The 27116-nt window shown below is 43.9% G+C and overlaps 1 pseudogene; it reads left to right on the top strand.

Moving 5' to 3' along the window:
* LOC142850718 (eukaryotic translation initiation factor 3 subunit D pseudogene) overlaps positions 1 to 26639 on the top strand; it is a 138819-nt pseudogene extending 112180 nt beyond the window's left edge.
* Positions 26640 to 27116: the final 477 nt, after the last annotated feature.

Here is a 27116-nt window from a genome sequence, read left to right as displayed (position 1 = left end):
AGTCTTCCAGCTGAGCTGCATGTTCAGTCTCTAGGAGCAAGCTGCTTCAGTTGCTGGGGTAGGCAGAAAGGCAAAAGAATGATGTGATTAATTTTACTTGTTATCTGTCTATTATTTACATAGGTGCATGCATTTGTATGTGTGTAGAGGCACATTTTTATGTGTGCATGTGCATACGGAGATCTGAAGTTGATGTCACGTGTCTTCTTCAGTCAGTCTCCACCACAGTTGAGGCAAGGTCTCTCACTGAGCCTGGAGCTCACTGTTTTGACTAGTCTGGCTAGCCAGTTCACCCTGGGGATTCCCAGTCTCCTACTTCCAGATCCAGGACTACAGATGTGTGGGGGGTCATGACCCCATGGCTTTTAATATTAAAAAAATAAAAAGATTTGTTTTGAGGTTTACCTCTGTGTGTGCACCTGTATGCATGTGCCTTATGTGCACAGGTCCCCCCCTCCCCAAGACCGGAAGAGGGCATTGGTTTCCTTGAAGCTGAAGGTACAGGAGGCTGGAACTACCTAATGTGGGTGCTGGGAACTGAACTCAAGTCCCTGCAAGAACAGCAAATGCTCTTAGGCGCTGATCCATCTTTCCAGCCCTGCCACTTGACTCCTTTTTAACATGGGCCCTGGCCCTCATATTGGTATAATAAGCACTTTACCCACTGAGTCATCTCCCCTAACTCTCAAGTGTTTCAATGGTAGGATCTCACTCTGTAGTTCAAGTCTATCCTCGGACTCGCCATGTAGCCCAGGGTGATCATGAACTTAAGAGCTTCTAGCTTCTGCTTCCTGAGTGTCTTGATCTCAGGCATTACTCTACCTAGAATTAGGAGTTCTATACTAAGAAGTATAACATTCCATTGGAATGGTTTTAAATATGTCGGGGAAGTAAGGCACAAAGAAACTGTAAACTTGGAGAAGGCTTAAACTCAATGTGACTCAAGAGTGTGTTTGCTTCTCAAACATAATGGGAATGCAGATTCCCTGGAGATCTATTTTTATTTGTCGTGTGTGCATGCTGCATGCATGGATGCGTGCATGTGTGTGCGGCTGCCCCCACAGGACATAAGAGGGAATTAGAAATATAGGCAGTTGTTAATTGCCTACTTTGGGTGCTGGGAACCAAATTCAGGTCCTCTGAAAGAGCAGCCAAGGGCTCTTAAGCAATGAGCAACCTCTCTAGCTACTACCTAAAGATCTTAATGTGAAGATCTTCACTTCAGTGATTTGTTCCATTTTGTTTTGTTTTTTAAAACACGCAAAGCTGTCTCTGTCTCCTTTCATCGCCTGATGAAGGTTAATATTCAGGAGGATGCCTTTATGTTTTTCTTTGGGTTCTCCTTCTTACTTAGCTTCTCTAGGATCACAAATTATAGGCTCAATGTCCTTTATTTACGGCTAGAAACCAAATATGAGTGAGTACATCCCATGTTCCTCTTTTTGGGTCTGGCTTAGCACTGGACAGAAATCTCAAGGTCCAAATCAGGAGCAGAAGGAGAGAGAGCACGAGCAAGGAACTCAGGACCGCGAGGGGTGCACCCACACACTGAGACAATGGGGATGTTCTATCGGGAACTCACCAAGGCCCGCTGGCCTAGGTCTGAAAAAGCATGGGATAAAACCGAACTTGCTGAACATAGCAGACAATGAGGACTACTGAGAACTCAAGAACAATGGCAATGGGTTTTTGATCCTACTGCACGTACTGGCTTTGTGGGAGCCTAGGCAGTTTGGATGCTCACCTTACTAGACCTGGATGGAGGTGGGTGGTCCTTGGACTTCCCACAGGTCAGGGAACCCTGATTGCTCTTCGGGCTGATGAGGGAGGGGGACTTGATTGGGGGAGGGGGAGGGAAATGGGAGGCGGTGGCGGGGAGGAGGCAAAAATCTTTAATAAATAAATAAATTATAAAAAACAAAAAAAAAAAAAAATAAAACACACAAAGCTGCGAAGGGGCCACATTGAGATTAATACAGAAAATTAGAAGGGGAAAATGAAGGTTGAAAATTATCATATTTTATTGTGTACATGTTCAAAATTGTCAGGGATAAAGACTAATTGTAACTTAAAAAAAAAGTAGAGTTACTGGCTACATAGATGCAGGATAGGAAAACACTTTCAGGCTACAAAACTGCTCCCCTAGAACTAATTTTTAAAATTTCTCGTTTCCTAAGTAGGTCAGTGCAACAAATGGACTTCGGGGTGAGACACACTGGTTCCTAATGCACAATGTTCAGTGGAAAGGAAAAGAAAGCCCATCCCTCAGCAAGACTGCCTCAGAGTAAAACTGCCCCCAAACATGCCACTGTGATCTTGTTGAGGTGCAAACATGCAGAGAGCAACAGTGTTGACCTCTGGATTCCATGTGCGCGCACACACACCTACACATGCACCTGCACGAACATACATACATGAAGAGTTAGATGCAGGTGTGTGCTGTGAAGTCACAAGGAGAAACTGAGTCGCTATGAGCTTCCGTGTGATGCTGATGGTGGTGGCTGGTGGGTGGGCTGTAATTGGAGTAGAGGGGAGGTCAAAGGTGAGACAGGGATGCCTCTTTCCATCGTCTAGCCTAAGTGCTCTAAGCCAGCTCACAGCCTCCAGCCTATAATACCCTCGCCTGCTGTTCCAGCTCCATTCCACCCATTCACACAGTGCCTAGTAATTTATACACTTCAAACCACTTGTGCGGCTGAGCTGCATCGCCCTCCTGCACCGACGCTCTCTCACTGTTTCTTCTGCCTGAAAGAACTCATCCTCAAGATGTCGTTGCCATAAGTGGTTCTCTGACCTTGCCTATAATCGTATGGCTAACGTTTTCCTTCGCTCGGATGACACACTTTTGCTGTTAGCCTTGATCGTTTCGAATTGTGTTTATCTTGTCTAAATTTCAACTTCATGCATCATAGAGTAAGCTATTCTAGAGCTAACACAGTGGTCTGTATATATATGCACACACACAATACACACACATACACAAATGTACATGTGTACATGTGTGTGTGCTTGCACACGCTTGTGGAGGCCAGAGTTCAATATCAAGTGTCTTTTTAAAAAATGACTTTCCAGCATATTTTTTTAAAGACACTGTCTCTTATTGAACTCATCCTAATTTGTCAAGGATAACTGACCAACAAACCCAGGGATCCTCCTTTCTCTACCTCCTCAGCTTTGCTACACCTGCTCTTTGAGTGCTGGGGACCCCAACTCAGGTCCTCACGCCTGCATAGGAAGCAATTGAATGACTGAGGCACCTATTTCCCTATGCCCCAAGAATGTCTCGATTCCATTTCCAGAATGTTACACTGATCTTTTTGAACTGAAAATGAACATAGTTGCTGTGGCTGACTTTTTCCTGTTATTTCTCTCTCAAAACTCTTTTTTTAAAAAAAAAAAAGTTCGTCCTAATGTACTGGTTGGTTTTATGTCTATTTGACACAAGTTAGAGTCATCGGGCACGAAGGCACCTAAATTTCGGAAATGCCTCCATAAGATTCTACTGCAAGGCATTTTCTCAATGATCAGTGGGGGAAAAGGCCTGCACATTGTAGGTAGTCTCATTCCTGGGCTGGTGGTTCTGGGTTCTATAAGAAAGCAGGCTGAGCAATCTATACTAAACAAGACAGTAAGCAACACCCCTCCATGGCTTCTGCATCAGCTCTGACCTTCAGGTTCCAGCCCTGCTTGAGTTCCTGTCCTGACTTCCTTCAGTGATGAACAGATTCAGCCTTTCCTCTTCCCCGAATCCCTCCCATTCTTGTCACCCCACCTATACTTCCTGCCTGGTCACCCCCCACCCCCGCCTATACCTTCTTACTTGGCTACTGGCCAATCAGTGTTTTATTAAAACAATACAAGTGACAAATCTTTACAGGGCACAAGACCATTGTCCCACACCAATGGGGGACTGCCTAGATCAGACTGCTCCATGTCAATGAGGGGCTGTCTAGATCGGGTTGGCCTGTGGGGTGTCTATGGGGAATTATATTGTTTGTATTCATTGAGATGAGAAGAGCAACCCTGAATGCGAACATGGGCTGAATTTGGATCCTGAATTCTATAAGAACAAAGAGAGAAAGGGAGTTGAGGGCAAGAGGGAGAGGAAGAGGAAGAGAAGAAGAGAGGGATGGAGGGAAGAAGGGAGGGAGGGAAGGGGAGAGAGAAAGAGAGGTGAGCAGTAAGCATATTTGTATTTATTTCCTCTTCTCTTGACTCTGCATGTGATGTGACTGGCTGCTTTGTGGTCCTGCCTTGACTTCCCCACACAGACGGACTGTGACCTGTAACTGTAAGCTGAATAAACTCTTTTTCCTTTAGAGTAATTTTTTGGTAGGGTATTTTATCACAGCAGCAGAAATGAAACTGGGACTTTTTTTCTTTCCAGAACTCCGGTCAGGATTTATTCAGTGTGTGTTTAAAGTGCTTAGCCCAGATAGAGCAAATGTTAGAATAATGTCAGCAGTTATTATGTTGCCTAATGCAGTTTCCCACACACTGACTGGCTTCTCTCCCTCATGACAAGACCTGGGTAATTTCTTTAAGTCTAGGACTATGTCTTACGTCTTTTTACATTTCCTGTCTGTGCTGAGACTGACATAGCATAGATTTTTCAATAAATGCTTGCAGAAAAGATCAATGAAACCATAGTTTGTTTGGGAATGAAGCCTTAAACACAAATTTACTGTGCTCCTATAGGGCACAAGGATGCTGTCCAGGTAGATTTTATGTACTCACCACACGCCCCCCTCTAACCATGACATCACTCAGCACAGAAAGCTGTGCTGCTCCTGGTTATCTTTCTTATACATATATTAGAACATGCAACCCCACTAAGGTGTTAACCCATTTCATATTTCTATCACATATGGTGTGTGCCTGGGTAACTTCCAAAGAACAGAGAGTCAGTTCTTACAGTTCTGGAGGTTGGAAGATCAACATCAAGAAGCGATATTTAGCAAGAGATGTCCTTCTAGATCATTCTTTGATCGAAGGCAGAGGGAAAGACAGAGAAAAGGGTGGGGGAGGATAAGGAGTGAGCTACAATAATCCTTTTATAAGAAAGCAACTCTCATAATAACTAATCTCCCCAATAATGACATTAAGACCATCCATGAGGGCAGAACCAGAAAAACCTCATATTGTATGGCATCTGGAGAGACAAGAGCAAATGTTTTCTCATCCTAGATAGGGAATTGATAACAGACCACAGCACAGAAAACACTGCAGTCCAACTTGGTGAACTAATGCATGTTATTAGGGTTACAGGAGAAGACCTTACTCAGCAGAGGGAGCATCATGGAAGACCCACCCAAGCATTGGTGACAACATCTCACAGAATCTGGGAACAGGAGCACACTGTACAGCCTATAGGCAACCCAACAGGTTGCAGAGTGGCCTTTGCAGTTAGTGCCATTGATCTGAGGCTTTGCCAGGCAACCGGACTTGTCTGTGACTGTCTGCTTCTTCCAAGTGGCTAGGCTTGTCTGAGAGTGCCTCTCCACCATCTTTATTGCTTATATGCTCTTGTGAAGGGAGGGATCTAGTCAATTTTGTCCGTTAAAATGGAGCTCTTTGGAGTTATTTTACTTCCTGTCTTAACAGCTTCATTGCAGGATGAAGTATTTCACCTCCCCTTAGATCAGTGGTTCTCAGCCTTCCTAATGCTGTGACCCTTTATTACAGTTCCTCAGCTTCTGGTGACCCCCAACCACAAAATTATTTTGCTGCTACCTCATAACTATAATTTTGCTACTTTTATGAATTGTGAAGTAATTGTCTGATATGCAGGATATCCTGATATGTAACCCCAAAAGCATCACGACACTCAGGTTGAGAACTATTGCCTTTCAACATCCTGTCATTTCGTCCCCTTGCAAGGTGCTGTCCTAAAATATCCTTCTGCTTCCCTTGCCTTTTACACCTGTCCCTTAACACATGTTCCCAGATGGAAGATTTTTATCACTGCAGAAACTGCTGAGCAACACTTATTCACTCTTAGAGGCTCCACCACTTAGCACTGCAGAATTATAGATTAAGTTTTGGCCATATGAACTTCGGGGAGCAGAAGGAATTCACAGCATTGGAACATTTTAATTTAAGTAGTAGCTGGTCTTAGCTTGTTCTTTTTCTTTATTCACTGCTGTGTGTGTTATGAGATAATTCTCTCATACACTGTAAAGATTTGTCACTTGTATTAATTTAATAAAATGCTGATTGGCTAGTAGCCAGACAGGAAGTCTAGGTGACCAGACTAAGAGAATTCTGGGAAGGGGAAAGGCAGAGAGCAGTTGCAACCCAGATGCAGAGGAAACAAGATAAGAATACCTCACTGGAAAAAGGTACCAAGCCATGTATCTAAACATAGATAAGAATTAAGGGTTACTTTAAGTTGTAAGAGCTAGTTAGTAATGAGCCTGAGCAAATAGGCCAAACAGTTTATAATTAATGTAAGCCTCTGTTTGTTTCTTTATGACTGAACAGCTACAGGACTGGGTGGGACAGAAACTTCCATCTATAAAGTGTGTGTGTGTGTGTTGTATGTGTTTGGACACACATATGGGAGGGTGGGCATGCACATGGGTACACGTGTGTATGAAGGCTTAAAGTTAATGTAGGAAATAAACCTCGATTACTTTTTTATTCAGTCACACCTTCTTCAATGAGACAGGGACCCTCAACCAAACCCAGGGCTAAATGATGTGGCTTGTCTTGCTGGCCACTTGCCCTGGAGTTCCCTTGTCTGCCTTCCTAGTGTGGAATTACAACGAGCCACCACACTCACTCAACATTAACGTGGGTTCTGAGGATCTGAATTTGAGTCCTTACATTTGGGAAACAAGTGCTTTAGCCATGAAGTCATTTCCCCAGTTCCCCTGAAAACATCTCCTGATTCTTAAAAAGCAAAACCAGGGCTGGGGCAGTAGCTCAGCTGGTAAACTGTTTTGGGACATAAAGATGCAAACTCAACTTACAGACCCCTGTTTTTAAAAGTAAACCAGTTGTGGTGGTACATGCTTGCAATCCCAACACTGGGGAGGTAGAGATGAAATAGATCCATGGGGCTTACTGCTAAGTCAGGCTAACCCTACTAGAGAAGTTCCTAGGAAGTGAGAGACTCTGTTTCAAAAGAATATGGACAGCCCCTGAAGAATGGTACTCAGGGTTGTCCTCTGTCATCCACATGCACCTGCACACATGCCTGAACCCAACACAAATACATGCATGCACTCACACAAACCAAACCAAAATTAATAATTTCTCACTTCATGAGACCCCTATGTCTTAACTCTCATATTGCACTGGATCGAATACTTTCAGATCTCTGCAGGCTCTTCACCTGTGGGGTGTCTACCATGGCCTATGGTACCCACTCAGTTAGCCACAGCTTCCCTCATACTTACCTGGCCTGGTGTTTTTCTGCACATTTCTGTCACCCGCAGCTGGCAAGGTCCCCTCTAAACTGACTGCTTTTTAAAAAGGCTTGCATATGGCCCGAGCTTATCATAATAGATTAAGGTCATGCAAAGACTTCTGTGTAAACCAGCAGAGATTGCAAGGGTTCCCATCCTGAACTATAATCCACATAAGACTATGTTGTCAGTATTTCTGAAATCGTGGGTGTGTATGGCAGACTGGGGGAAAGAGGGACACCTAACTCTGTGTAGTTAGGTACCAAGGAAAATGATATAATGCTTACCTTATTTATTTTTTATTTTGTGGGATTTGTGTGTGTGTGTGTGTGTGTGTAGATCATGTGTGTACATCTCTATAGCGGCCAGAAAACAACTCATGTGTTATTCCAGAAGTTGTCTATTCTTTTTTATAAGGACTCAGCATCTTTGATTGTCCAGGATTTACCAAATAGGCTAGGCTACCCAGGGAGCCCCAGGAATCTACCTGCCTGTCTCCACCTCTCTAGCAGTGGGATTATAAGCATGCGGCACAATTCCGGGCTTTTTGATGTGGGTTCTGGGGATCAAACTGAGATCCTCGTGCTCTTTACTGGCTGAGACATCTCCCCAGATATACATTATTTTTTTTTAATTACAAAATCTGGTGACAATGATGTTTCATATCAACTAAGTGAATTCAATTACATATGAACTGATCTAGCCAATGGAAAGGCTCCTAGCCTGAACAACAAAGTCAGCCCACTGTCATTATCAGAGGTGGCTCGAAGGTTGGGATGAGCTGGAGCTCAACAACAGTATCCAGAGGCTTTGCTGTGAGCTTCTAATGATCATGAACCAAACTTCATGCTTGGCTAGCGGTCCTTCAGCTATGATCTGAGAAGCGAATGTTACCTTTTCGGACCTGCTTAATCATCCAGACACCATCCATAATCGTAATTAGACAATTGAGTTAAAAATGAGCTTTCCAACACTGAGATTTCCTTTAACTCTTACTCCCCCCACCCCCGTGTAAAATAGACACGAGACATGCCATTTCCTGCCTGACCTGACATACAAGGCTTGGGAGAGATCACGGGGTGCTGTAAATTAACTCTGCCAATCTGCCTGCTGTCTGCAAAATCACAGATGGGATTAAGACCAATGCATCTGATTATTAGCACCTGGCACTGGGTTGAGCAGGTGTCCATCCATTCTGCAGACCCATCCGTTGACTGTGGCCCGTTTACATCTGGTCTCTCTGGACCTGGTCTAGTGATGAAGTTGCCCTTTGTGATCACGATGGTTTGTGCAGATTGTCAACCTCGTTGGACCATGGGACACCTAGGAGACATCGAGTCAAGCACATCTCTGGGATAGCTGTGAGGCTGAGGGCAGGGAGGGATAACTAAGGTTGGGGGAGGGGGTGGTGTCATCCTGCACATCAGGGGGCCAGGCTGAAACAAATGGGGAAGAAGAATGGTGCCCACTGGTATGGGATTCCCTCCCCCTGTTTCTTGGCTGCCAAGACATGAGCTACTCTATGCCAGCATGCCTTCTCCGCCACGATGGACCGAACTCTCTAAAACCATGAGCCAAAATAAATCATTTTGCTATAAACTGCTCTTTAAATCACATACTATCTTATTGCAACAGAATATGCGGTGAATGTAATTAGAGTTTCAGCACCATTTAAATTTATTTAGTGTATGTGTTCACAAGCCACAGCACCTGAGTGGAGGGCAAAGAAGAAAGCGTGGCAGTCTCTTCTCTTCTTCCACCATGTTGAGTCCTGGGATCAAATATAGATTGTCTGATTTAGTGTCGAGTGTCTTTACCTGCTGAGCCATCTTTCTGGCCCGGAGGCAGAAGCTTCACTTTATCAGCATATATCCTGGCCCTGAGCCCTGAAGATAAAGACGGCTGAAAGCTTCAGAGGACTTGCAGCTCTTGCAGAGACCTGAGTTTGGCTCCCCAAACCCACATTGGGCTGCTCACAACTGCCTGTAACTCCAGCTCGAGGAGATCTGACGCCCTGCCTTGACCACCGCAATCACTGGCACTGATGTGCACACACAGACACATCAATAAACAGAAATCTTTGAGAGTGTTAAGTAAAGCACAGTCACTGGCAGCAAGCATCATAGCTCTAATTACCCCCTTTCTCACTCAGGGACGGCCTCGGGCCACCACTGTCTCACTCATTTAACAATGGGCTTGCTATCTCTCCTCTCCGTATTGCTTCACTAAAGACAAATGAAATAAATGGAAGAAATATCAAAACCACGATCTGTTTTGAGATATTTCTGGTGGGATTTAGTGACTAGGCCACATCTTTAAATCTCTTACAAACTCACAGACTTGCGTATTTGCAAAGACCGCCTTTGTGCCTTCAATTTCTTATCTCAAATTTTGCAATCATATTTAGTAAGAACCACTATCCCAGCAATGTCCCCATGTGCATTTCTGTATGATTAATAATATGAATATACGCGGGACAAATGGCAGAAAAAGCATGGAGGTGGTGAGGTCACAGTTCATGGTTGTAAGGACATAGAGCGAGCTGGTAGCCAGCAGTGGGGAGCTTACACTGGAACCCTTAGAGACTTTATAAAAGAGGGAGGGACCGAAAAAAGTAAACCAGCACTCTAGTCTGGAAATTAAATAAAATCAGACTTTAAAATTCAGTTATGAAAGAGTTGGTCAATGCAATACAGAAAATCAAAGAATGCCACATCCATTGCATGTACATGGGGCAGTAGTGCACACACACACACATACAGCTAGAAGTGTAGGAGTGTGTGAAGAAATGGAAGCTAGGAAATAAAATATAGGGCCAGTAATGTGGCTCAGTGTGTAAAGAGGTTTGCTGCTGGGCCAGATGACCCAAGTTTGATTCCAGGGACCCACATGGTGGAAGGAGAGAACTGACTCCCACAGGTTGTCCTCTGACCTCCACACACATACCGTGACATATGCATATATGCACGCGTGCGCACACACACACACACACAAGTCAATTAATTAAAATATAAGAAAAATAAAATATAAGAAAATGATGGATTCTATCCTGGAGATGAAGGTTTTGAGAAATTTAAAAACAAAAGCAGTATATAGAAAATGACAAAGTAATAATGAAGAGAAACTTCATAACAAAAGGACAAGTGGAAAAAAAAACAACATTATACCATGCTTTGCACAAGCCCATGAGAGATCTGCCCATTTTTGAATGGAGACAGAGATGGAGTGGAAGGGAGGGGGTAGACAGGAAGCAGGGGAGACTGGGAGGAGAGGAAGGAGGGGAAGCTGTGGTCCATATATAAAATAAATGAAAAAAGTTATTTAAATAAAATAAAGAACTGTTAGTTAAAAAAAATTATGAAAGTTTGAAAGTTCGGAATGGAGGGGTTTAGAAGGAACAAAGCTTCCAGACAACAAATCATTCAAGGGACAAAAGGGGGAAAAGTAGTGGCCTCAGGCTTAGAAAATGAAATGTTTGGTACCAAAAGACAGCAGGGTTACACCTACATAAACAAGACCAAAAAAAAAGTATCAAACCAAGAGTCTATGTGGAAGCAAGTTGGTTTTTACGTGTGTGTGTGTGTGTGTGTGTGTGTGTCTGTGCACACATGCGTGTTCGTGTGCGTGTTTGTGTGTGTGATATGCCACGGTGCAGACCAGAGAGCAACCTCAGCAGCCAGACTCTGCCCTCCGTGTGAGGGAGTCTCTGTATTGTTCTTCCCTCTGTGCTCCAGTCTCTCCAGCTCTGGAGCATCCTAGGATTCGCACGCCTCTGCCCATCTCCCTATAGGAGTGCTGGGATTCTAGACAAGTACCGTTGTCTCTGGGCTCTGAGCATTCTGAGGGTTCGAAGTCATGCCCTTGCTCTAGTGTGGCAAACCATCTCCCAGAGTCATCGATGCTCTTGCAAGAGGTAAAAGAGTTCAAAGAAGACATCCACAATAAAACCTCTAATGGCAGAGGTTGGAGTTGTTGGAGAGCAGATGGGGCCATCAAGTATATCTCCAGGAAACGAAACCAACCGCTTCCCGGAGTTATAAAGATGTGTGAAAGTATCTCAGAACCTTGCCAGCGCATGAAGAAAGCCTTCTCCTCGGGGTCAGTGGAAATTAAGCCAAGGACAGAGCAGACAGTTACTAAATAAAGAGCAGGGGAAAGCATCACAAGAAAGACAGCAGCTCCATTCTGGTCATCACAGCCATGATCGCAAAATTGCTAAACATGGAGCTAAAGCACTTGTAAAGTCACCAGAAACGATATGAAGGAAAGGGAACGTAAATTGCTCATCTATCAAGTTGAAAGCTCCTGTGGCTTATTTTGCAGTGTGTGTGTGTGTGTGTGTGTGTGTTGTGCACACGTGTGTGTTGTGCACACTTGGGTATAAAAACATGTGAATGTGTATCTGTGTGTGGTATGTGTACATGTGAGTGTGTATGTGTGATACATGAACATGAGTGTGAGGGGGTGTGCTCTCCCACCTGTACATGGAGGACAGACGAGGATATTCAGCACTCTGCTTCTTCACTCTCCACCCCCCCTCCTCTGAGACAGGGTCTCTCACTGTACCTGGAGCTAGGCTGGCAGCCAGCTAGCCACAGTCATCCCCCTGTCTCTGTATCCTACAGCCCTGAGGGTATAGGTATGCAACACTTGTGTCTGGCTTAGTATACCAGTCCTTGAAATCTGACTGGGGCCCTCGCGTTTATTCAGCCGGGGCTCTTACCCATTGAGCCATCTTCCAGCCCATATATTATGTTTCAAAGTGAACTGGCAGATACAGGAGAAAAATCTCATTTAGAGAGAAGAGATTTATGTAAACAGGAAAAATGTTTGGGGAAAATGGAAAGAGTCAAACATTAGTGAAATACCTGTTCAGAAATGTTTACTCCACTACATTGGGCAGGAAACCTGTTTTATTTATTTATTTTTTTGCTTTGTTTTTTTTATTTTTTTTTAGCATCCATCTCTCAGTTTTATAAGACTTTTATACCAAGCCTGCTTTCTCACTTTAGAACATTAAATGGGAAGCTTTAAAAGGGGCTGGCTGACGTGTAAAGAGGTATAACAGAGTCAGTGGGACATCTTCTACTTCCTCTGGCACCACAACGTGATTGTGGTTGACAGCAATTAATTTCATATTGTGAAATATCTAGAAGAAAGAATTTAATGTTCAAAATCCAGATAAGCGATATATGTTTGAGGCAATGGAGAGGTTAATTACCCTGGCCTGACTGCTGCATCTTGTATGTGTGGATTAAAGTACCATGCTGGACGCCAGGCTGGGCGGTAGCTCGGTGGATAACGTATTTGTGCAAGCATGAGGACCTGAGTTCGGAACCCCACTCCCACAATCCCAGAATTCCTATCTTGAGATGGGAGGTGGAGAGAGGAGAATACTTGGGAGGTCATGGGCATGCAGCAGCTTCTCCCAGGTAATGCAAGCCGGACTCTTCCAAGCTGACAATCAACTCTGACCATTGGAGCAAATATGTTGTTTACACTGGATCTTCTTATTTATAATAATTATTAATTGCAAAAGTTATGAGTTTCATAATAACATTTCATGTATGTATATTATATTCTTTGATCATATTCACCTTCCCATTATCCTCTCTTGCCTTTCCATTAGTCATTTTCCTGTCTAAAATAGCTTCTCCCCTTTTTCATGATTGTTTAAAAAAGATCTAGATTCTGCACATGAGAAGAAACATGTGATATATATTTTTATGAGTCTGGCTTGTACCACGTTACATAATGATCTCCATTTTCATCCATTTTCTGCAAGTGACATAATCTAATTTGTCTTCATGGCTAAAAACACTCCATTGGGTATATGTTCTGTATTTCCATCATCAATTGACCAGCATGGAAGCCACTTCCACAAATTGGTTACTGCAAAGTGGTACAGCAAAGATGAACGTGCAAATAGAATTTTTTGAAAACAGTTTTGTTTTTTTAATTGTGTGTGTGTGTGTGGAGAGACAGAGACAGAGAGAGAGAGAGAGAGAGAGAGAGAGAGAGAGAGAGAGAGAGAGAGAGAGAGGAGAGAGAGAGAGAGAGGGAGAGAAGGAGGGAGGGAGGGAGGGAGGGAGAGAGAGAGAGAGAGAGAGAGAGAGAGAGAGAGAGAGAGAGAGAGTTACAGGTGGTTTTAAACCTGTAACGGGTTGACAGAGATGCTAGGAACCAAACTGAGGTCCTCTATAACAGCAACAAAACTCTTAACCACCAAGTCATCTCTCCAACCCACAAAGGGAAGATATCTTGGTGGTAGGTTGCCTTAGATTTCTTCAGGCATACCCCCAAGGATCCTACAGTCGTCTTGCTTTCAAGTGTTTGTGGACTTTTCACACCAGTTTCCATAGTGACTGTGTCAATTTGCAGTCCCACCAGCAGCCAACTTTAGGAAACCCTGAATATAAGTAACAGACATGCCTCCTGTCTTCCCAAGCCATTGTCTGAAGACTCTAGAGTCAGCCTTATCCCTTTGATTCCAGATGTTTGTTTGGACAGACAATCACCACGACGCTCAGAGACAGCGAGCAGCATGCAGCAGCCACACACGTTCATCACTGTTTCCAGGCCCATCATAGAGCACGAGTTACCGCGGTGTGCTCTATCATATTCCAAGCCAGCAGTCGGTCTAGTCATATGTACTTTAGGATTTTTTTTCCCAGTCAGAGGCCAAGCCTATGGAGAGGCCACTGAGAACCAGCTGTCTACAGCTTCTATTGCTAATTCATTAAACTTCATGCTTTTTCCTCCCTGGAAATTGCTGGCAAACAATAACACCGGCGCTTGCTGCCGCTCTTGCTGACAATATCAATTATTTAGTTTTCTGCCAATTCCTGTTAGAGTTTCCCTAACTGGAAAATTTACACTGTGTTATTGAATTAAAAACAGTGGAAAGCTTCGGGGAATTCAAACCAATTAGCCAGAATTTGTAAACCCCTTTGTTCACAATAATTTGTTTACATGACTAATTCAACCTTTTAATTATGGGCGACCCACGCAGACAACAAAAGGTGCTCCTACAGCTATTTTTTTTTTGTGGGGCACAACAATAACAATGTGACAAGACCCATTTTTCTTTTCTTAAAATTTTAAGGCTTTTTTGTGTTATCTGTGTGTGTACAGTGTATAGAATATACATTCATGCTTGTGTGCAGGTGTGCATGCCCTGTACACAGAGGCCAGAGGAGGGCATGAGATGCCCCATTCACCCACTTGCAACAGAGTCTTCATTGAATCTGGAGATAATCTGGTAGCGATTCTCTTGTCTCTTCCCACCAGAGCACTGTGGTTCAGACGCATGCATGGCTGCACCCAGCATTTACTGGGGTAGTGGTCAATTGAACTCAGATCTTCCTATTTGCACAGCAAGCTCCCTTCCCCACTGAGCAACCCCTCTAGCCCCAGTATTAGCAGGTTGGTGGTTGCACTGTAGAGAGATTTGGAGCTTCCAGTGTTTCCTTCCAGCTTTTTTTCTGGGCAGTTCTCTCATCCACACCAGCAAGAAGTCTCTAAGCAACATCTCACTAATGCTTCGCCTTTTCCCGGTTGGTGCAAGATCCTCTCCTCATTTATTCCTTTTAGGGCTGTCTTTCGATGCTCACTAATTTCTTTTTACCTTTATTGCATTCGTTCTTTGACAATCTCACATGTGTATAAAATACATTCTGATCACTGTGACCCCCACCCTGTCTGATCTTTCTGTCTCCCCTACTATTAATCCTATAAGTGTTAAGTGTGTTTGTGGTGGTGGTGGGGTCTTCATCAACTACAGTGGTGCAGAATCGATATCCATTTTGACCACTTTGGGCATGACGATGTAGTTCCATCGAACACGTGAAGCGTCTCTCCAAGATTCAGAGAAGCGGACAAGCAATGAGTAAATATCTAAACCATGTTTCTTTGGAGACTGCTGATATTTGGTTACTGCAATGCAACCTTCTCGCTGTGTGTACTTTATGTGTGTATATATAGTATGAGTGCATGTATGTGGTGTGTATATGGTATGTGCATACATACGCATGTGCTCATGTGAGTATAGATACACATAGGGTGTGTGCATACATGTGTATGCATGCATGTGGAGGCCAGAGAGTCAATCTCAAATATTATTTCATAGAGTCATTTCCCTGATTTTCTGAGATAGCATCTCTCGCCGGTACCTGGAGCTTGCCAGTTCCACTACAGTGGCCAGTTGCTGAGCTCATTGGTTCCACCTGTCTGTGAATCACAGTACTGGGATTCAGACACCTGTCACAATGCCTGGATTTTCACTTGGCTCTGGAGGATCGAGAGCAGAACTTCAGACTTTGAACAGCAAACCCTTCACAGACTGAGCCATCCCCCCAACCCTGAAGTTTCTATGGGTAAGAATGTGGCCATACAGTGTGTAAAAATGATTCTGAGAAATGACATCCATTCTTGTAACACTAGTTCACGTTTTAATGGAGTACTTTGGTTAATATGCGAGGGCTGTCACAACAACTGAAGAAGTGTTCCTTCCAGAAATCATAGGTTTTTAAATGAAAATCCTACTTTCAAGTGTGAATTATTGACCAGGGAGGCTCCAGATAGCCCCCAAAACAATACAGGCTACTGCCATGGGTCTCAGTTGTACACTCGGGCTAGATAATAAGACCCTGTTGCTGAAGACACTGCATTTCCTAACCCAAGATACAAAGAAACAAAGCTTTAACCAAGCTGGAAGCTACCTCCCTACTGGCCAGCATTCATAGTGCGAGAATTTGCTTTATAGGCTGCCAGGGAGAAAAGCTACCAATGTTCTTACACTGTGAACCCTGCGTGCTACAATACCAACCTGTCAGACAAGATGCACCTACTGGTGCAATAATGACAAGACTATTGGGGAGAAGACATAAAGTCTTTCAAAGCATAGAAACACCGAGAGTCCCTGTTCTTAAAAGGGATTGTTTGTTTGCATGCATGTATTGGTATGTGTGTGTGTTTGTGTGTGTGTGTAAGCCTGTGCATGTGCAGAAGAAGGGGCTAGGTGTCATTTTCCATCACTCTCCATCTATTCCTTTGAGGCAGAGTCTCTCCTTGAACTTGAGGCTCCTATTTTCTCAGCTATGCTGGAAGTCAGAAAGCCCTGGCAACCCTGTCTCCCAACCCCTCAGATATGGCATTATGGGTATGTACATAATGCCACACTTGTTATAGGGGTGCTGAGATTTGAACTTTTATCTTCACAATTGAACAAGTGCACTTAAACGCCATCTCTTCAGCTGCCACACTGGAGCCTTTCTTTAACATGGAGTCACTTAAGAGTGACCCTGTAGCTTTATCTCTTCGGCAGCCTTCTGCAGTGAGAAGCCTTCCATATCTCATAGTTATACCTTGAGCTCTGTGCCTTGTGGTGGAAGCCATTATGGCCCCTGTTGTCATTCTATAAAGTGGTGGAGTTGGCAGGATCCCAAGGTCTTTAGTTAAAATTCAGGCAAGGTTCCGTTCTGTTCCCACTGCCTCATGATCTCATCCAGCCCCACGATTTTCATTTAAGTCTCTCAGATTTGTGCTGTTTACACCAATGAGTGCTGCCACCTTAGCTAGCTTATATGGCTGGCTTTACCAACTCGGCTTGATGGAATTCTGCATCTTCCCCAGTGAGAAATGCCATGTCAGGGTCTTTTTTACTTCAAAGAACCAAAATTGAACACAAATCAGTTTGGGGTGGGAGAGGGGAAGAAGCATGGACGAGTCCTGGGCTGGGCAACTCCAGGAGCAGATGTGGCTCTAAACTTGCTGAAATCTGATGGTAAAAAGAATTTGTTTCAGAAGCTGGAAAGATGGCTTAAATGTACACGCTGTTCTCACAGAGGGTGAACCAGAGTTCAGTTCCCAGCAGCTCTGGTAGGCAGCTCACAACTACCTGTGACTACAGCTCCAGGGGGCTTGCTGCAACACAAACTGACTCTCTCTCTCTCTCTCTCTCTCTCTCTCTCTCTCTCTCTCTCCTCAAACACACTCTCTCTCCTCTCTCTCTCCTCAAACACACTCTCTCTCCTCTCTCTCTCTCCTCTCTCCCCCTCCTTCTCTCATCAAACACACTCTCTCCCCACTCTCTCTCTCCCCCTCCCTCTCTCCTCTCTCTTTCTCTCTCTCTCCTCTCTCATGCCACTGTACCTCCATAAACATAGAAAGTTTTTTGAGGTGCTTATTAGTAGTCAGAGGTCTCTAGAGGAGCAGTAACAATAACACACACACACACACACACACACACACACACGACAGTATCTGAGCAACTAACAATGGCTGTCCACACTATGGGGAGTTAGAGAGCAGCTGCTCATAGCTGTTCAGTCTACATGTCAGGGTGCCTCAGCTGTCCCAGTGAAGCTGAAGACATAGACGTTCCCTAGAGAGTCACTGGTATTAAGTCAACACTAGATTGTCAAAGAAGCCAAGGTCTAACGGCACAGGAGGATGAACAGAGCAGACACAGACACAGCCAGGAAGAAGGGAAAGGAGGCAGGTGGCACAGTTTCTTCTTTGGATCTCTTCATACACTGGCCCTGCATAAAGAGAGGACCGGACAGATACCCTGTCGGAAAGTGCTGTCTGTTATTACAATGAGTTCCCCCTCCTCATTTTCTGATATTAACTAAGTCTGCAGTAGGGTTTCCATTTATTGCCCACCTGGCTAGATTAACAATGGACAAGGCACACCTCTCGCTGTATTTGTGACGGTGTTCCCTGAGATCAAGACCCACACCTAAAGTGGATAAAACTACCTCATGGGCTGGAGGAACTGGTAGAATGAAACTGCCCAGGAGTGCCACCTTCTCTGGTGGGTTATGTAAAGAGCACACATATGGAAACTTCGGAACCCAAATCCATCTGCCTGTCATTGTCAGCTTCAGTTGTCCACTTGACTAAACCAAGAGTCACCTGGGAAGGGGACACTCCAGCTGAAGAATTACCTCCTTCAGATTGGCCAGTGGGAATGTCGGAGAAGCAGTTTTCTTTGTTGCTAATTGATGTGGAGGCCCTGGTTCACTGTGGGTGGTGCCAGCCCTAGGCAGGTGGATCTGGGCAATATAAGAATGAGCTGGTAAAAAGTGTTTGTTCTTCCACAGGTCTCTGTCTTGACTTTCCTCATAGATAGATCACAGCCTGTAAGATAAGCCCTCTCCTCCTCCATGTTGTTTTTGATTGGTATGTTACCATAACAACAGACAAGCAAAGTAGATCAACCCTCTTTTTTAAGATGCTGTAATCTAATATTCTACCACGATGGCATGAGAAGTAAGTAATATAGGTAGTTACATAAATATGCCATTTAGGGACTGAAGAGATGGCTCAGTGGTGAAGACCACTAGATGGTCTTTTAGAAGACTTTTTTTTTTAATTGAAAAAATTTCTGCCTCCTCCCCACTTCCCTAGAAGACTTTTTGGTTGCTTCCAAGTATCCGTGTCAGACAGCGTCCAACCAACTGCAACCCGTCTCCAGAGATCTCACTCCCTCTTCTGGATTCTGTAGGTACTTGCAAATATATGGTAACCATGCATGCGCTCATACACACACACACAAACACACACACACACTACTTTTTGGTATTCAAAAAGAAGCATAGATTAATAACTCATTGTTTGAACATAACAACTGAACAGTTGCCTTAGTAAAATCTCTTTAACTTTTTTTTTTCCTCAAAGAGGAAATAAAATGAAAGAAACAAAAAAAAAGCAGGGGCAACTGGATGCAGGCAAATATGAAATTATCCTTGAAAAAGGGCTAATTATGTTTTTCATACAAAGAGAAAGCGGAAAGTTTAGATGTAGAGAAACAGAGTCTGACATATATACACACAAAAGAAAATGACATGCAGCTGGTTTTGATATAGCTTGTGCTCGCTTGACAGCTTTATCAGCCCAAACAATTAAAAAGTCAGCAATTATTATTTTCCAAGCACGGAGTTGAAGGAGGGGGTGACCGCCGGGTTAAGCAAAATCATCACTCTTTCAGACCAATACGATGAATTATTTCCCTCAGAGGGTTTCCTCATTCTTCATTTGTTCAAAGATACCTTTCACGTCAGTAACCGTGTTGCCGTGAAAAGCTCCCTGCTGTGGCCACCGCAAATTTAAACTCTTTATGGAAACTGTACCAGTTAAAGGAATAAGCCCAGACATTGGCACTGTATGTATGGAAACAGGAGAAAGAGGTGGCATTGGCCCTGAACAGGCATCTTGGAGAGGAAACATGGCCTACCAACATACATGAGGTCCTCTGGCAACTTCCTATGTGTTGAATCACACCTCAGAACAGGTAGAATGAAAATACATGAAAAAGGGGGGTTTCCATAGACTGGTAGGTAAGCCAATAGCAATAGCTTTCCCCTGGGACCTCCTTACATGTGAGCTACCACTAAAAGGTGCTAATGATGCTGAGGCCAGACAAAGCAATTGTGTAGCTCTCCTGCGAGGTTGCTATATGCCATGATGGACCATACATTGCAACAACTTGTTCACTTAACAAATCCCTTCTAGGACTTGTATGTGTGTGTGTGTGTGTGATGTATATCTATGTATGTATATATGATGTATGTATATATGTATATGTATTTGCATATGTGCTTGTATATGTATATGTAATGAAGCTATGACACTTTGGCCGACAATGCTCCTTACAATGTTTTTTATTCTGTGTGTGTGTGTGTGTGTGTGTGTGTGTGTGTGTGTGTGTGTGTGCTGAAAGTATGCTATTTGTAAGCAGGAGCTTGCAAAAGCCTTAAGAGAGCATTGAAACCCTAGGAGCACTGTGCCTCCATAAACATAGTAAAGATTTTAAGTGCTTATTAGTACTCAGTGGTCTCTAGAGGAACAGTACCGATTTTACCAATAACACCACACACACACACACACACACACACACACACACACACACACGCACACACGACAGTATCTGAGCAACTACCAATGGCTGTCCACACCATGGAGAGTTAGCCTGGTAGCTGCTCATAGCTGCTCAGTCTACAGGTCGGGTGCCTCAGATGTCCCAGTAAAGCTGAAGACATGGATGTTCTCTAGAGAGTCACTGTTATTAAATCAACACTAAATTGTCAAAGCACGTCTTAGTTGACTGTAATACAACGCCAAGACTAAAATCAACTTGGGGAGGAAATGGTTTATTTCATATTACAACTGGTTGACCATCATCCAGGGACTGAAGCTAGGAACAGTTAATGCAGAGGCCATGGAGGAATGATGCTAACTGGCTTGCTCCTTGTGTCTTCCTCACCATGCTTTTTTGTAGCACCCAGGACTATGAACCCAGAAATAAGGACCATCCACAACGACTAGAGAAACAGAAGGAAGGGTTTATTATGGGTCCTGGTTTCAGGATACAATGTATCATAGGTTCAGGATACAATGTATCATAGTTTTTTAATTTATTTATTTATTATGTATACAACGTTCTGTCTGTGTGTATGTCTGCAGGCCAGAAGAGGGCACCAGACCTCATTCCAGATGGTTGTGAGCCACCATGTGCTGGGAATTGAACTCAGGACCTTTGGAAGAGCAGGCAATGCTCTTAACCACTGAGCCATCTCTCCAGCCCCCTGTATCATAGTTTTGGGATACAATATATCATAGTTTTGGGATAGAATGTATCGTGGTTTCAGGATACAATGTATTGTAGTTTTGGGATACAATGTATCACAGCGGGAAAGGCATGGTGGCAGGAGCATGAGGCAACGGCCACAATGTATCTGAAGTTAGAGAGCCTAACAAGATGAATGCTGGTCCTCAGCTCACTTTCTCTTTTTCATTAGTTCCAGGAAGGACTCTGGCCCATAAGATGGTGCCAGCAACAATACCAGTTAAACCTTTCTTCTTAGGTGTACCTCCCTGGAAGCACACTTAGAAAAATCCAATTGTGTGTCTCTTATGTGATTCTAAATCCAGGCAACTTGACAATGAGGGCTAACCATGATGGTTGCAGTGAAGACTCAATCAATGAGTCGCTTTAGTTGAGAAGCTACAGTTATAAGCGGCAGTCATTGCAGAACACAGCATGCAGTGCCTGGCCCAGTTCTCGCAAACAAAGAAATCTGTAATTGCTTACTGATTGCATACTAGAAATTATAATTCGTGTGACGCCTATTGCGGCTTAATATTTATCACACATGCTTATGTGGAGGCACGCATGCATATGCACACTTGTAAGCACACTATGGTGACTCTGAGTTAGGCATTGCTGTCTTCACTTGTTAAAGAGCGGAGAGAAATTGTGTGAATGCTGGTCAGAGAGGTGGCAAATGGTTGTATCACCTCCAAAATGTGGTGCTGTCCTCACATCCCATACCTCAACATCCGCAAGCATATGTCGCCATGCCTGTGTTTATGTGGGCTCTAGGGCCAAAATGCGGATTATCATGTTTGTGTAGCAGGCCAGTGCTTGGCTATTTCGAAAGCATGTCTTCGTGTGACTCCTCTTCAAAATGACGCAGAAAAGATGGACTCAATCCCATATTAGGAGACTTCTGACAATTTCCTATCATTTCAAGAAGTAGAACCCAACCTGAAAATGCTTTATTTCAGCCAGAGAAGCATTGTTCAATTGCTTCTTTTATTCTCATTTCTTTAGGAGTATTCTTCCTTGATCTCCTGGTGGACAAGAGGGAATTAAAGATAATTATACTCTGTATTTGACATAAGCAAGGAGTGCCCACCTGGGAGACAGGCACACTGTGGAGGCCTACCCAACTAATTATATGATTCTCAAAGGGGAGCAGCCCATGTTGTGTGTTAGACTTTTCCTGGGGAGACACAACACACACACACACACACACACACACACACACACACACACACTACTCATTCTAGCTAGGGAGCCCATGACAGACCAAATAGTGATTGCACCAGAGTCCAAGTTGGCGAACCAGTGAATCTGCATTGGGTTGCTCAGAAGAGTATGGGTATGGAGTAGCTGTTTCACTGAAAGGCGACCTTAACACAGATCACCACTCGCTCTCAGAGGCTGCCACCCTGGTCCTTTCTGCACATCTTGCAAGCAGCTTAATGGGTCTGAGAATTTCTTGGCAGCTCATCTGGGCAGCCTCCTCCCCTTGTAGGTTCATTTCTTCCTTCGCTTACTTTCCTTCCTTCCTTCTTTCTTTCCTTCCTTCTCTGTCTCTCTGTCTGTCTGTCTGTCTACTTATATGACAATGAGGAGGGGCCCTCATGGATCTTGCAAGTTTCAGCTTTCCAAACTAGGAAGTTTTTTACTTCCTGAGTCCCATGAGCCTCTTCCTACATCCCAGAGGGAATGTTGCAATTTGTAGGAAGCTGTTGTACACCTGCCCACAATATTTTTAAAGGTAGAAACCATCCCATAATGTGAAGATAAAACTAGGGCAGAGCTCTTGCTTTCCACAAAGCATCCCTTACCTGTTTATTCAGTGTAAGCAAAAGGAAGTCCTCGTGAAAATGTCCTTTTTTTTTAAACAAAAAAAACTGTAAACTTCCATTGTGTGTATTTAATTAAAAGTTTTACTCACTATTATTCTCTTTCTGGTGTGTGTGTGTGTGTGTGTGTGTGTGTGTGTGTGTGTGTGCATATACCATAGTCAGAGGACAACTTGCAAGATTCTTCTGCCTTGTTTTTGAGGTAGGATCTCATTGTTTATGCTGTTCTGTGCATTCCACACTAACTGGCCCACAAACTTTCTGTTGACTTTCCTGAGTCTGCCTCCAGTCTCAGCACAGAAGTATGGGATTACAGATTATCACATTCAGCTTTGTATATGGGTACTATTCTCAAACTCAGGTCACCAGACCTTCACCTTCTGAACCATCTCATCAGCCCCTGAATTTATATATGTCAACTAATAACACAGACCACTAACCAAATAAAAACACAAGAGTCATAGGAAGCAGGTATCCTATGAAGCAACTCACCATTTCTTAGAAGTCTGAGCACCACAATAGAAGGGTGATGAAAACCCACTTTCTCTTTGCCCTATCAGAGAGTTGAGTGGGAGTTTGATCATGGGACTAAAGGAAGCTTTCTCTGAAGCCTTATGTAAGTTTAACTACTTTCAAGGTTTTATCCTGCACAGATGTTCATTTCTAGGCTTCTTTTGAGGTAGGGCATAAGTGCAGGCCCTGTGTGTGCTGCAAAGGGCAAGTTGTTAGGTGTAAAATGGGAACAAGACATTCTGCTTTCAAAATACATCAAGGGTCTCCTTTATATAACCCAAGATACATTTGAAATTTTCCACTGAATGGAATTAAATAGTGGGCTGTCTTCCTATTGTATAGGAATTTTTTTTTTACTGAAATTTGCCTCTAGGATGTAGGAGAAAGGTTCACAAGATCCAGAAAACAAGCAATTCACAAGTCTTAGGTAGTTCCCCCAAATAACAAGCTTCTCAAGACTCCCCGCACCCCTGCAAACTCACTGGTTCACCAAGATGGACTTTGGTATAATTGGTACTTTGATCTGTCATCAACTCCCTATTTGGTGGGTAGACAGTTGTTCATATCCTAGGAACAATCTGACCAAATTCTTCCTCACACATACCTAAAGCTATTGACCCTCATTACAGAAAATCATAACTATAAATCTTCCTGATAATTTGCTTTCAATAGTAGATCTATGAATCACAGTTATTAGCAAGCATAGAATGCACATGCTGTCCCATTCTGTATTGTTGTTATAACACATTGTCACGAATTAGGGACTGAACCCAACACAAAATCAATTACCCCATTACCCTTTCATTTGGAGGTAAGAAAAGTCAGATCTGACAGCGCACTTGAGATACTGAAGTAGGAGGTTTAAAAGCTAAAAACCTGCCTGAGCTAAATACTGAGTTCAAAATCATCCTGAATAACTTAATGAGATCATATTGCTAATAAAAAGATGGCTGGGGATGCTTAAAGGGTAGAGCACGGGGCTAGAACCCCCCAAAGTCCCTTTGGCTAAGTAAGGTATGCACTTATGAGTTAAGGGGATGAGGCTGCAGACATCTCTGGGAGACACCATTGAACCTATTTCATGTGCAAAGACATTGTCTCAAGGTACAGAATCTAAAATCAACTTGACTTTCTCTATAGACAGAGAAGGGTTTAACCATAAATGTTTGATGTGCTTTTTATTGCCGGGTATTAAACCTTATGTATGTGGTGAACAGTTGCTAAACTCTCCTCCTCCATGGACTGAGAACCTCTTGAATGCAGGAAGTGGCACTAACTGACATAATCTTGGTGAGTCCAGGCCTACCACATACTAAGTGCCCACTAATGACTTCTTAATAAGGTGATATCACTCTTTCTATATGGGGGAAGTGAAGATGGTCAGGGAAATGGATAGAAAGCTCATAAAGAACACAAACCCATAATTTATCTTCCATGGCATAAATTGTTTCCGACTTTTTGCAACATTTTTGGTTTTTGGTGTTTGGTCATCACGTAGAGCATGTGATAAAATGGTTATCTCTGCTAAGGGGGACAGAGCAAACTCAAGACCAGCACGGCCAACTTTGTAAAACTCTATCTCAACATCAACTCATAAGTAGAGAGAAGAGGACGAGCTAGGTGGTGGAGCCTTTGCCTAGACAACTTTACTGAAGGGCTGGAGGGTAGAACCCCTCATTAAAATTATTCAGTGGATGGTGAGGGACATTGCTTAGTAGAAGCTCACTTGCCTATAATTTACTAGGAAAAGGCTGAGAATGTGGCCCTGGGGTAAAACCTTTGCCTAGCATCCACCAGTCAGAGGACGGTAGTGTAACTCAGTCTTAGAGCGCTTGCTTAGAATTACCCAGAGAGAGCCTGGAAGCAATGTGTCTGCGGTAGAGCACTGGCCTAACACACATAAGCAAGTACTCTATCACTGTAGTCACATAGCCCAGTGGAACCTCCGCAGAGACAAAGACCACCAGAACACATGTTCAACCTACAAACACTACCCAAGAGTGCCAAGCAGAAAGAGAGAGAACAAATGCGCTTGTACAAAAAATTTCAGAAGCAATGTGGAGTGAGGCGGGAGTGGGACCAGAAGTCACAGACACCTTGAGACTCTTCAGTTGAATTTCGCAGTGACTGGGAGGTGAAAGAGGAGATGGACTTCCCTCGGCTGATGAAGATGCGCTACTTGGAAGTGTCAGAGCCTCACATCGAGTGCTGTGGTGCACTGGAGTACTATAGCAAAACCTTTGACGGCATCACCACGCGGACTGAGAAGCCTTTGCAGAGCATCAAGCACATCTTCCATACACCTTCACCACCACAGACGACCCTTCATTCGGAAGCTAGCAAAAACGCAGGGCAATGTGCTTGCCAGAGATGCCATCCAGGCTACACTGATGAGCTGCACCCGCTCTGTGTACTCTTGAGACGTTGTTGTTCGGAGAGTTGGGTCTAAACTCTCTAAACAAGAGGGACAACTCTGATTTCCACCTCCTGACTGTGAGTGAGACAGCCAATGAACCCCCTCAAGATGAAGGCAATGCCTTCAACTCACCTCGTAACCTGGCCATGGAAGCCACCTACATCAACCACAATGCCCAAGAATGGGGAGAGAAAGATACAGTTTCCCCAACCCAAACCCGTTTCTGGAGGAGGACATGGGTAAGAATGAGATCATCTCTGTGGCTTAGCTTTTACTGCAGGTGGAAACTTGGAGGTGGCATCGATCTTATCGTCCACTGTGAACATGATGGCATCATGACTGGTACCAATGGGGGAGTGTCCTTCATCAACATCAAAACACTCAACCAGTGGGACTCCAGGCACTGTAGTGGCGTTGACTGGAGGCAGAAGTTGGACTCTCAGTGCAGAGCTGTCATTGCCACTGAGCTGAAGAACAATAGTTACAAGTTGACTCGCTGGACCTGCTGTGCTTTGCTGGCTCGATATGAGTACTTGAAGCTCGGGTATGTGTCCAGGTACCAGATAAAGGGCTCCTAAGGCCACGTCATCCTGGGCACCCAGCAGTTTAAGCCCAATGAGTTTGCCAGCCAGATCAACCTGAGCATAGAGAATGCCTGGGCCATCTTAAGTTGCGTCATGGACATCTGCGTGAAGCTGGAGGAGGGCAAGGGCCTCATCCTCAAGGACCCCAACAGGCAGGTCATCTGAGTCTATAGCTTGCCTAATGGCACCTTCAGCTCTGAGGAGGATGAAGACGATGAGGAAGAGGAAGAAACTTAAATGAGTCATCTTGGTGCCCATGTGTGTTCCACGCAGTTGGGCAGCTGAGCAGCAGGTTCCTACTCTCTGTGGCAGATAGAATAAAGTTTAAGTCAAGTCTGTTTGGTTTCTTTCCTTCAAAACAAACAAATAAACAAAAACCCTCTCTGACCAGAAAGCAACTGAGGGGAGGAAAGGGTTTATTTCTCCTTACAGGTTGTAGTACATCATTGAGAGAAGTGAGAGCAGAAACTCAAGCATGGAGGAATACTGTTTGCTGGCTTTCTCACAGGTTCATGCTTACCCGTGTTTCTTAGGGAATAGGGTACCACCTGGCCAGAGAATGATGCCATCCACTATTGGCTAGACCTTTTCCTATAAATTAATAACCAAGACGACCCATAGAGGCATGCCTACAAGTCAATCTGATCTAGAGAATTCTTCAATGATGCTTTCTTCTCAGGCGATTCTAGACTGTTTCAAGTTGACAAAGATTGCAAGAACAGATGGCACCTTCAAACTGTGAGCCAAACTAGC

This window comes from Microtus pennsylvanicus, chromosome 1 (genome assembly GCF_037038515.1).
Source record: "Microtus pennsylvanicus isolate mMicPen1 chromosome 1, mMicPen1.hap1, whole genome shotgun sequence".
In the NCBI taxonomy this organism is placed as follows: Eukaryota; Metazoa; Chordata; class Mammalia; order Rodentia; family Cricetidae; genus Microtus; species Microtus pennsylvanicus.
Note: the sequence above shows the minus strand (reverse complement) of the source record. Positions and strands in the feature narration are given on the sequence as shown.